General features: G+C 34.8%; 1 protein-coding gene across 3 annotated transcripts in view; it reads right to left on the reverse strand.

Annotated features, from left to right (window-relative positions):
- The window catches only part of WASF1 (WASP family member 1), a 44,351-nt gene that overhangs the window by 29,935 nt on the left and 1,038 nt on the right, over positions 1–13,378 (reverse strand). The window lies entirely within an intron of this gene.

The raw sequence follows: 13,378 nt of genomic DNA on the forward strand, positions 1-13,378 counted from the left end.
ACTTTTTTCTTTTGTATCCCTTGCCTGGGGAGATATAGCTGATGATATATTGCTACGAGCAACGTCCAAGATTTTGCTGCCTGTTTTCTTCTAGGATTTTTATGATTTCGGGTCTAACATTTAAGTCTTTAATCCATTTTGAATTCATTATTGTGTGTGGTGTAAGAAGGTGGTCTAGTTTCATTTGTCTGCATATACCTATCCAATTTTCCCAACACCATTTATTGATCAGATTATCTTTAGCCCATTTTATGTGCCTATTTCCTGTCAAATATTAATTGACTGTAAAGGTGTGGGTTTATTTCTGGGATTTCTGTTCTGTTCCATTGATCTATGTGTCTGTTTTTATGCTAGTTCCATGCTGTTTTGATTACTACGGCCTTATACTAGTTTGATATTAGGTAGCGTGATTCCTTTAAGTTTTTTTTTCTTTCTCAGGATCACTGTTGCTATGCAGGGTCTTTTGTGGTTCCATATACATCTTTGAAACATTGTTCTACTCCTGTGAAATACGTCATTGGAATCTTGATGCTATAGATTGCTTTGGGTAATATGGACATTTTAATGATGTTAATTCTTCCTATCAGTGAACACAGCATGTGTTTCCACTTATATCTTCTTCTATTTCTTTCTTGAGTGTCTTGTAATTTTCTGAGTACAGGTCTTTCACATCTTTGGTTAGGTTTATTCCTAGGTATTTTATCCTTTTTTTAGCAACTGTGACTAGGATTATTTTCTTAATTTCCCTTTCTGTTAGTTTGTTATTGGCATATAAAAATGCAACCGATTTCTGAATATTAATTTTGTATCCTGCTTTGCTAAATTCATTTGTCAGTTCTAGCTGTAAAACTGTATTTGTAGATGATATGACATTGTACATAGAGAACCCCAAAGATTCCACCAAAAAACCACTGTTTCCTCTTGGCATCACTGGCTTCTTTTCATTTCTCAAGGCTCAGAAAGGCTTTTCCTAACTCCTTTTAAATAGATCCCCTTGTTATCCTATGACATTGTCCTATTTCTTTGCTTCATTGTATGTTTTCAATTTATAAGTACATATTTCCTTGTCTGTTATATCCTTCCTATTAGGCTGTATGTTCCATGAGAGCAAAACCCATTTCATTCATTACCGACCCAATATTTAGCATACTGCTCGCAACATAGTAAGTGCTCAATAAGCACTCTTCAAAATAATCACTGTTTAGTTTTTGTTTGCACCATATTGGTTTATCCTCTAACAACAGCAGAGAATAAAAGAAGGATGAACAAAACTAAATTTATCACAGGGAATGAAAATGGAAAGGTCTCCAGGGCCAACACCCAACATGAAAATAAAATATTACTTAAAAACAGATACCTGTTAATGTTACCTTAGATTATTAATTATCTGACAAATAAAATCTAGTTCTTATGTGCCTGGAGTACCTAGGGTTAGTAGTTTGCTACTTGGAAACACAGAGATAATTGTATCACTGCTAGTGTGGCTTTTCACAATGAACATTTTTTCCCCTCACTGCTTCTATTTCTCTACAAGAAAAATATCATGTTGTTGAAATACATAGAAATGGAATGTATACACTAATTTCCAAATACAGTTCAGTGCAGTTCCAAAGACAGAATTATACTGCTTCTGGCTTAAAAGAAATAACTGTATTGAAACAGATTTTTAAATAATGGTGCTTGCAGAGTTAAAAAGAGGGAATTTTTAAGGTCAGTTATTTCATTGTAGAGTAACATGTCTGTATGGCCTATAATTAACATAATAATCTAAATTTAGGTAGCCTGCTAATTTTGAAAATTACATTGGATAGCAGCTGCCATCAAATGAAGTATTTCTCCAACTATATTCAGAAACATACCTGTCTTTTAATATTGTGGAATAATATTTACTGCTGCAGTTACATACTCAATATATGTTTCTTGAAGAACATTTGAAAAATAGTAACATACATGAAAATAAAAATCATTCCAAACTCCAGCAACCAGAGACTACGAGTTAAAAGTTTATTCAATAGGTAACTATATTTTAGATCAACTACCGTATTATGTAGATACACTCATTAAAGAAAATCTAATTCTGTGAACATATTGGTTGACTACCATCCAATTATAGACTTCTGTTGATGCTAATCTCTCCCCAAAGAAGGAACCCAATAGTAGCCATTGTTATTGGCTAAAAAGTTACCTCTTTAGTGTAATGTTCACAGATTACTTCGTTTCTTGTCTTATACTGCTTGTATGTCGCTTACATTATAGTGCCTCCTCATGAGCCAAAACATGTCTTGTCTCCCTCACTAGGATCTGATAGGATGATCTGGGCAGTCCCCAGGCCTCCCACAATTTTATACTCCCCATACTCTCTACATCAAAACTTAAGGTCAATTCAGTAATATTTTTTTACACCTATTACTTGTCAGTCATTAAACTGGGAAACACAGAGGTGGGCAGTTAAGTTTCAATTTCTGCCCTCATGTAGTGTATAATCTTTTGGATGAGACATTATTTAGTGTAAATGACTGTAAGTCCAAAAACCCTTTTTCTGAAACACTTGTGGACAAATACATTTCAGAAATTACAGTTTCTCAGATTTTAGAAAAGTAACACATATACGCACTGTATATTTAGTAACCTACTCAGCAAGATCTAGGTTAGCACCCTATAATCAAACATCATTTTCTCTATAGTGAAATGTATGAACATTTATACTAAGCATTAATAAAGATTATAGTCTTGCATCAGTTCAAGTCCGATTTTATCACTCTATTGATTTCCAACTATTGCTGTAACAAATTACCACAACTTAGTGGCTTACACAAGATAAATTCATCTTACAGTTCTAGAAGTCATATGTCTCACTGAGCTAAGGCTATTATTCTCTCCTCAAAGAATGAACCCAATGGTAGTCATTGTTATTAGCTAAAAAGTTACCTCTTCAGTGGAACGTTCAGAGATTACTTTGTTCCTTCTCTTACCCTACTTGTATGTCGCTTACATTACAGTGCCTCATCATGAGCCAAGGGTACCTACACAGCTGGGGTTCTTTCTAGCAGATCTATGGGAGAATCCGTTCTTTTCTTTTTTGGCTTCTAGAGGCTGCTTGCATTCCTAGGCTCCTGGTCTTTCATCTTCAGAGCCAGTAATCCCATCACTGAGACCTGGCTTCTGCCTTCACCTCTACTCCGACTCCCCGGCCTCCCTCTCCCCCATGTAAGGACCCTGTGATTACACTGAGCATGTCTGGATAATCCAAGCTAACCTCCCCATCTCAAGATTCTTAATTGAATCACATCTGCAAAATCCCTTTTGCCAAGTAAGGTAGCATTCACATGTTCCAGGGATTAAGAAATGGACATCTCTGGTGGGCAGGGAGGGAGGGCATTATTCTGCCCACCAGAGCCACCAATGAGTTTTTAAAAAAGGACACGTTTGCTTTTCAGAGTCTTTTGGACTTTATAACTACAGATTAAGGAATTTTGCACATGTACAAACCAAAATAATATAGGACCAGTGATATAATAAAAGCACAGGATAATTGCACAAATATAATGAATGGAAAGACTATAACTAGCTAAAAGTATCAGGAAACACCTCATGAAATAGATAATATGTGATGAGAGCCTTCAAAGATACAATGGATTGTGACAGGCAAACACTGATTCAAAAGATAATTTTCAGACATACAAAACAGCAACAACAAAATCAGAGACAGGAAACTATATTACATATTTGGGAAAGAGAGCGAGCCCTGGTCAGTGTGGCTCCGTTGGTTGGGCATCATCCTGCAAACTGAAAGGTCATAGGTTTGGTTCTGGTCAGGGCACATGCCTGGGTTGCAAGTTTGGTCCCTGGTTGGGACACCGACAAAAGGCAACCAACTGATGTTTCTCTCTCACATCAGTGTTTCTCTCCCTCTCTGACTCTCTCTCTAAAATCAGTAAACATGTTCTTGGGTGGGGATTAAAAAAAGAAAAGAAAATGCAGTTTGAACTATATAGAGTAAAAGTAGAAAAGTAATGAAAGAAAAGAATGGAAAAACAAGCTGAGGACAGACACAATGGGCTTTGATGTTGGTCAGGATAAAGAGTTTGTCCTTAATCCTGTGAGTGAGTAGCAGGTAGGTTTAAACAGAGAAATGATGTGATGTAACTGATGACTGGAAAAAGATTAAGTTGACAGGAGGATTCATTCAAATTGGAAAGGCAGAAGAGTACTGGACCAGTGACTAATCTAAAGCAGTAATGAGTACTTTAACTAGGTGGTCGGAGAAGTAGAATGATAAAGACAGGTAGAATCCATAAGACATTTTCACAAAATAATTTTTAATAGAAGTAGCTACCAATTATAGTGTTGGCTATTTGTCTGGCACCATTCTAAATGCAGCCTATCTCACAAAAAACTATGAAAATTTAATTCCATTTTATAAATGAGAAGATTAAGACAAAGTATAAGCACTCCTACATTGTGCAAGTACCATGGCTAGGATTTGAATCCAGGTATATATGACTCTGAAGTTCAAATGAGTATGAGCCCATAGTGACGTAATGCCAAATTCTTAATCTGAAAGCTGAACAAATTAATTTGTAAATTAGATTATTTAATTCTAATATATTGTTAGAATAATTTGATGTGTACTCTAAAGCAAACACTTGAAATTTCACAAGTAGTTACAGCTATTAAGCCAACAAAGGAGACAAAATGGAATCATTAAAAAACAAAACAAAACCCTACCAAATCTAAGACAAAAAGAGAAAAGGGATTGATGAACATTAACGCAAAAAGAAAACAAGCAGCAGAATGATTTAAACCCTGCTATCAATAATTATATTAATCATAAAGGATCTGAACATGCCAATTAAAAGGATTATAGAGGGGGAAGGGGGCGGCGAAAGTGGTGGGGGGAAGACGGAGACAAATGTATTTGAAAAAATAAATTAATTAATTTTAAAAAAGGAATAGTATAAACAATTTATGCCAACAAATTAAACATGAGTGAAATGGACAAATTAAAGACACAGCTACTAAAGCTTACTCAGGAAGAAATACACAGCTCTTTGAAAGAAAAAAACAATATTGGAGAATTTATACTACCTGACTTCAGTACTTATTATAAAGCTGTATTATTCAAGGTAGCGTGGTATTCGTGGGAAGACAGTTAATGGAACGGAAGGAAGTGTCCAGAAGTTGACATAGGTGCAAAAACAACTGAATAGGAAATAATATTTTTCAACAGTCTTACACCACTTGGATATCTATATTAAAAAAAACAATAAAGCCTTTGATCTTTACCTCAAACCATGTACAAATGGGTCATAAACGTAAGTGGAGAATGTAGAACTATAAAACTTCTGGCAGAAAACAGAAAATCTTTGTGACCTTGGGTATTTCTTAGATACAGCACCAAAAACACAATCAATAAAAGAAAAAATTATTAAACTGGAATTCAACAAAATTCCTGGTTTTTGAAAGACATTGTTAGGGAATGAAAAGACAATCCACAGATTGAGAGAAAATATTTGCAAACCACACATATGATAAAGCATATAGATGTAGAATAAAGAATCCATAAAATTAGAAAAGAAATAACTCATTACATAATGGCCAAAGATTTGAACCCATACTTTACCAAAGAAAATATACAAATGGCATATGAAAAGGTGATCGACACCATTAGTCTTTAGGGAAATACAAATGAAGGGCACAATGAGATACCACTAAAAACCTATAATAATACCTAAAATTAGAATCATCAGGATGTGGTAACTCATACCTTACCTTACTGTAGTAATATATAAAATGACAGCATCACTTTGAAGAACACTTTGGCACTTTTTAATGAAGTTAAACACGTGCCTACTGTATGACCTAGTCATTGCACCTCTAGATATTTACTCAGGAAAAATAAAAACACATGTCCAAAAATTGACTCGTACATGAATGCTTACAGCAGCTATATTTATAGTAGCTAAAACCTACAAACCACCCAAATGTTCATCAACAGATGAATAAGTAACAAGTTGTTATCCATTGGAATAGTATTCATACAATGGAATGGTATTCAGCAATAAAATGAACTAATCATGTATGGAACAACATGGGTAAATTAAAATCATTATGCTGAGTAAAAGAAGCCAAAACGAAAACAAAAACAAAAAACAGTATATACTATATGATTCCATATAAAGTTCTAAAAATTGCTAACTAACCTATAGTGACAGAAAGTAGATGTGATTGCCTAAAATGGGGGCTGGGGTTAGTGGAAGAAGTAGAAAGAGGTAGGACACACGGAATACAAAGAAAGGCTGTGAAGTTGTAGGGAGGAGGGTGTTCAATCTTGATTGCCATGATGGTTTCATAACGACTCCTTAAAAGTCAAAACTTATCTAAGTGTACAATTTATCATTTGGCAATTACATTTCAATAAAGTTCTCAAGAACCCATCTAATCAAATAGCATTAACTATTTAGCCCATTACTATTATCGTGCTAAAAATACTTATTATTTTCTACCAGCTATTACCAAAAATACGTGCTTTGAATTTATAATAGTAATATAAGACATCAACTTCAAATGTGCAAAAGGGTACATTTTTTTAAAAATATCTCTAGAAACATGTATGCAAAATATCTTGAAGGCTAATAGATTAGAACACTGCAAGTTTAGACAAACTCAGGTAAGTCAGAGAGCTTTACTATGTTCTGTCAAAGTATTACAATTCTATTATTGACTTGAAAACCAATGCAGTTACCACAATGGAAAACTAGTGTGTGGCTTTATCAATTCCCATCCCATCACTTCAAATAATCTACAATTATAAAATAGTAGGTGAGTTAGGTTACTAGGCATTTATAATTTGCCTATGTCAAAAGTCTGAAATTTCTCCACAGAAACTACTTCACATGGTGGCAAAGTTCCAAACTAGTTCCCAAACCCTATTTAAGCAGTAGGGATTAATTATCCCCTTTCTTCTGCATCACTGTTTTTCTGCCACTGGATCATTGCCATCAGCACAGACCCGTGCTATAATTTTATCCCTCTTAAGAACACAAAACATCAACAACAAAAGCAAACCTCTCTTCATCCCACTTCTCTCTCCACACACCCTCACCCCAACACACACTCTGATTTCTCTGCCCTTTATGGCAAAATTCCTTGAATGAGTTCTCTAATTTCTCTCCTCCAGTTCTCACTTAAATCTGTCCCATTCCGGCTTTCACTTCCAGCACTATACTAAGCCACCTCACCAAGGTCAGTTATCTGCTACATCCAGTAGTTAATTGTCAGGCCTCTTCTCTCAATCTCTTAACAGCAGCCGACACAGACACCGACACAGTCAGTTGTTCACTCCTTGCAACCACTTCCTTAATTTGGCTTTCAGAAGACCTCAAATTCCTGGCTTTCCTCCTTCCTCCTCCTCATCTTCTGTACCTCTAAATCTTAGAGTCTTCTAAAACTTAGTGCTTGGGCCTTTAAAAAAAATTTTTATCCATATTCATTAGTGATTTCATATTAAATTTTCTTAAAGTGAGATATCCACCTGTCACCCTCAAATAAAGTCAATTATAGATAATTCTACCATTATTTGGGGAGGCAGCTGCAGATAAAAAAACATTCAAATAGAAACGAAAAAGGTAAAAATAAGTGAAAATTTTCAATAAACTATCACCATCTTTCTTTAGTTTAAGTTCATCAACATTCCTAGTATAGGGAGTCACTTAAAAATTAAAACTAATAGCTTTTGGCTTGGAGGCGGCGAAGGTGCAACTTTCTTTGGTGGTCCCGAATCCGGGTTCATCCCACGCCAGCCGCTTCCACCGTGCTGCCAAAGTTTGATCCCTAAGAGACCAAAGTCTATACCTGACGTGCACCAGCAGGGGAGTCGGTGCCACATCTGCCCTGGCCCCCAAGACTGGCCTGGGCCTGTCTCCAAAAAAGGCTGGTGATTACATTGCCAAAGCAACCAGTGACTGGAAGGGTCTGAGGATTACAGCAAATCTGACCATTCAGAACAGACAGGCCCAGACTGAGGCAATGGCTTCTGCCTCTGTCCTGATAGTCAAAGCCCTCAAAGAACCACAACTAGATGGAAAGAAGCAGAAAAACATTAAGCACAGTGGAAATACCACTTTTGATGAGATTGCCAACACTGCCTGACAGATGCCACACCAATCCTTAGCTAGAAAACTCTCTGGAACCATTTAAGAGATCTTGGGGAGGGCCCAGTCTGCCTGCTGCAATGTTGATGGCTGCCACCCCCATGACGTCATACATGACATCAATTGTGGTGCAGTGGATGCCTGGCTAGGCAAGAACCACAACGGAAAATATTTCAATTAAAGATCACTTAACAACCAAAAATAAAAAAAGAAAAAATAAAACTAAGCTAAATTGATAAATACCAAATATTTTTATTCTACTCATTACATTAGAAACACTTAAATACCACACTAAAACATAAATCAGGGCCTTAACTATGGTCCTGGTCCCATGGCCCTGTAACAGTAATACCTTACACTAGTTCTTGAATCTAAGGCTTGATTCTAAAGCTTTTTATAGCACTTATCTCATTTTACCCTATAAAAAGACTCCATAAGGATATTACAGAAAACACTATTTTAACCAGCAGTTTCATGACTTCTCACATAATAGGCTTTTAATAAGCAAATTTAATGAATTTAAAATTAGTTGGAAAACTCATAAATCCATCCCTACTATAAGAAGTATATTTTAAAATTCATGTTCAACCGATGACAGGTCATTAATGTCATCTTTCCATACGTAGTGTAACATTATAAGAGAAATTTATATTTTCTTTTTAATGCTAATGAATGAAACTAAATCCTTTATACACACATCCTTTAAGAGATATACTTTATTTCATTTATTTCCATGACTAGACTGACAATGAAAATGATTTTTTTATGTTAACAACTGATGGGGTACACTGCTATTGGCTGTCTCTATCACAATGAGAAAGACTTATTTTTGCAAGTAAGGAGAACACGTTTATAACTAAGCACTCGCTAATGCATAACCCCTTTCTTCCCTCCAAGATTCCTACCTCAAATGATGTGGCCTGTACTGCATGCTAACCCTGGTGTTAGAAGCATATGGACTAGGGCAAGGCTTTCTAAAGTTACCTGACCTCTTCTGAGGGTTCCCACTGTCAGCACTTCCAGGCCTGAAGATTGAGCAGTAGCACGTTCCCTTACACTACTCAGCACATTAAGTATCTGTGCATCCTTTTAAAATGTTCTACCTCCAAGAACTCCATCTCTAAAATGTCTCCTTCGGACCTAATATTCCATCCAACCAATTCAATTTCTTCTTATAAAATTACTTTGTCCTTATCAAGTTCCTTTATGTAATCCTTTCATTCTCCTCTATTTTCAAAACCATCAACATATTTTTGCCTTTGCTTCCCTTCCTACCTCAGCTAACATTTCATATTCCTCTTCAAAGGAGAACCACCCAGAACCTTGCTCTGGTCCCAACAGAGCAGTCAAATCAGGATGCCCATTACATCCTCTCCAATCACATGTTCTGTATCCTCTTCTGGCTCTCCTTAATTCCCACTTTGTAAAAATGAAGTCAGAAGTTAACAGTTTTGTTATATTCCAGTTGTCTATACTCTATTCTATGCATAAATCCCTCTATTTCCAGAATCTTGAACTGTTACCTCTAAATTACCTATACAAACAACCCTAACATCCTTGTAAAAATTTAGTCCTGTGTTATCAGTCTGCCAGACAGCAACACAGTAATGTCTCATTAACCCAAAGTCAACATATCCAAAATCAAATTCATTATCCAAGACTCCCCACTCTTTCCCCAAAGAAAATCGACTATTCCTAGTGACAGCAACAAATCAGTTATTACCACCATAACAAAAACCCCCTTTGAAAACCAGAAAGTCTAGACCCTGGCCATATAGCTCAGTTGGTTAAAGCGTGGTCCCCATAGGCCAAAGTTTCACTCTGATCTCCAGTCAGAGCACATACAAGAAACAACCAATGCATGCATAAATAGTGGAACAACAAATTGATGTCTGCCTGTCTGTCTCTCTCTCTCTCACCCCCTCTGTGAACAATGAATTTTTAAAAAATCCTAAAAAGCTTTGGAGACTAAGCATTTGATAAAAACATTAAGACTACAATCTTCTCAGAGGTAGATCCAGAAAGAAGAAATTCCCTGACAGTAATGAGCAGTAATACTAGAAGGGGCGGGGGGAGAACCCTCAGGGGAAAAATAAGGGGGGAGGAAATTACACTGAGCTTCTAAGTACTTCTGAATTTTATCTGTAACTTAAAAGTACCACAGAGGTCATCTACTTCAATGTTCTCATTTTACAGTTCAGAAAACCAGAGACCTTGTTTGAGAGGTAAAATGACTTGTCCAACATTACACAGAAGATCCTAGCTCTTTCCAATTTCTCTCATTCTCTGACCATCCCCCGGATGATGTAAGGCTGTACCACTGACTGAAGAAGGTCCCCCCCCTCTTCTCCATGTCCAGTGGGTGCCACAGGCCAAGTTCCTAATAATGATGTCATGTTTAACACAAGAGAAACGTATTCCTAGCATTTCAAGGTAGAATTTGAATTGATTTTCTCATAGAAATATTGTTTTACCAATATTATAGGTATTTTCAATTACATTTATACTAATTATAATATAATCTTTAAAATCTCTAATATTATTATTAGCCTAATTCTCTAATTACAGTATATTATGGGTTAACTTGGTGAGCTATTTGTGAACGTAACCACTAAGCTTCTTATGAGAAAGTTCCAAGTTCTAAACCATTTTATAAGTTTTAGAGTATAATCAATCTCATTCCATGTTAGAAGTACCAATACAGAGACTCAAAATTATAAACTGAACATGATAAACTAAAACAAAAAACACATTTCAGAAAAAGCTTCATTTCATATAAAGCTCGACCCCAGGGGTCATTTAGTTTTAAAGTCAGGTTATTTTGGCACATTTTAGTCCATGATATAATTTGCATACAGCTTTTTATTGATATGTCACTGGAAAACGAAAGTCACGAAATGAAAAAGTATCAAACACATTTTTATACTCATTTAGGAAAACAAAGAAAACTTAATGTACATTTTCATGAAGTAAGCTGTAATTGATAAGAAGAAAATTATTACCATTTCATAAATAAAAAGGTTGACAATATATACATTATGTAGTATCTAGTGCTAGTTCCAAATATGTATGGGTAAAGGAATTATATCTGAACAGATAAAGGAAGTTCAAAGAACCTTCAAAAACATTTTTCTCTTGAGATAAAGCTGTATGTTTCATGAATTAAAATTTGAAAAATCTACTTTTTAATATTTCTACTCAATACATTAAATCAATGGATATTCTTCGCTCATTCATTTTATTTGTCCAACAACAAAAAAAAACACTGAGCTCCCACTACTTGCCACACACCATACTAATAACTTTGGATTTACAATAGTAAGCATCAAGTCAGTTGCTGTCTTCAAGAAGCCTTAAAAAAAAAAAAAAAAAAAAGGAACCCTCGAGTTAACTCTGTGTACTCAAGTGATAATGGCAGCTGAATTTCAGTTCATTTAAAAAATGTAATCAAATTAATTCTCAAAAGAAACCCAATACAACAGTAATTTTAAAGACATTGAATAGTCTCATCTATATTAGGTGTCCTCACAAAGTAATCAAAAGCACTGTTTTGGTAGAAGTTCCAATAATATATTTTAATAGTTGTTTTTCTATGAAAATTAACTGAGTTAATCCTCCAATAAGCAAATCAAAAGCTACTATCCACTCTGATAATGAAAATCAAGTAGTTGGAAATGGAACCTTTGCCTATTCCTGAAAATAAAGCAAAATAAACATAGTATTATGCAACAGTCACACATTGCCTCTGAATATATACTCACAAACCTGAATAATAAAGTAGCTCCATATCATATCTTAACAAATGATCACAACTATGCATTTTGGATTTTGTCAGCTATAAGTTTTTTTTAAGGAAAAAGGCCTTAATGTTTTCTGGAGATTTTATTATTCACAAACTTAAATCAATATTCTACTTGTTTATTACCGAGTCCTGTAACTTTTCTCATACATACTAACTATACCTATATTTAGATATCACATACAGATATTAACTATAATACCTATTAAATTATTAAAAACTCTTGATGGATGAGAAACACTCCTGAATTTAGGGCCATACCCTTTCAAAGCAAAATTCAATGTAAATCAGCCATTCTAAAATGCCATTTTTTCATTGTATTTTACAGAAACATTTTTCAGCACTCATCAGCTAAAGCGTTCAGAAAATCTTTAAAAGAATTATAAAAACATCTTTACTGAATTTATGCATTTACTTAGTGGAATAAGTGGGTATTTTATGACCATTTACACATAAGGAAACCAAGGCACAAAGGTGTCCATTTCGTAAATTGCAAGGTCATTTCCTAACTGAGCAACTGACCCTACTCCATCAAATTAATTATATGTGCGCCACTTCCAAGAGCCATAAAACAATTACTGTATCTTAAAACAACTGCCTCTGCAATGCTTATGTGCAATTCCGTTTTATCAAGAGGGTTATGGCAACAAGCTTAAATGAGAAAAGCTAGAGAGGGAGGACTACAAACACACACACACACAAAATTCACTTTTGGTAGTGAATCATTTATTTTAAAATAAGATGTAAACAGTTTTTAACATAATAACCAACAGCTGTTTCTTCTGTTTTCAAAAACTAATTCACCTTTTAGGCAGATAATGTAAACTGGAGCTTGCTCATCCTTGCAGACAGAAATTAGAAAAATGAGAAAAATTCTGTAAGTAATTCAAGACATGATTCTGCAAAAAAGAGAACTGAATAAAAAATAAAATTTAGATAAACTAGGAAATGCCCATTATGGTAGTTAAAACTCCATCTTAAATATTAAATGCTTCCTTCCTTTAGAAACTAAAGGCTATAATGAGCAATTATGTACTGTTACTAAAAAATAAATACAAAACTTTTCTTATTGAAAACTTTAGAAATTTTATGTCATGTACTTCATTCAAATATTCGACACAAATATACTCTTCCTAACTTAGAAACTTAGAGCATGAGAAAAACTATTCCTGAGAGTTGAAAGACTGAAACTGCATATGTAATTATGATATACTAGTACTATCAACAATTAGAAAAATGAAAGTTACCTACCATACGAATTAAATTTAAGAACACTAAGGTTGATTAACCAATAAATCAATTACATTACTGGATAGACGTAAGACTTGGCTAATACGCGAATCTAACACCAAAAAAATTAAAATATAATCCAAGGATAGGATTAGACAGTCGCATGAAAGTACCCGGTCTAGCTGGGGATTAGTTA

Source organism: Pteronotus mesoamericanus, unplaced genomic scaffold (genome assembly GCF_021234165.1).
Source record: "Pteronotus mesoamericanus isolate MK-2021 breed Mesoamerican mustached bat unplaced genomic scaffold, CSHL_Meso_final contig_20, whole genome shotgun sequence".
Classification (NCBI taxonomy): domain Eukaryota; kingdom Metazoa; phylum Chordata; class Mammalia; order Chiroptera; family Mormoopidae; genus Pteronotus; species Pteronotus mesoamericanus.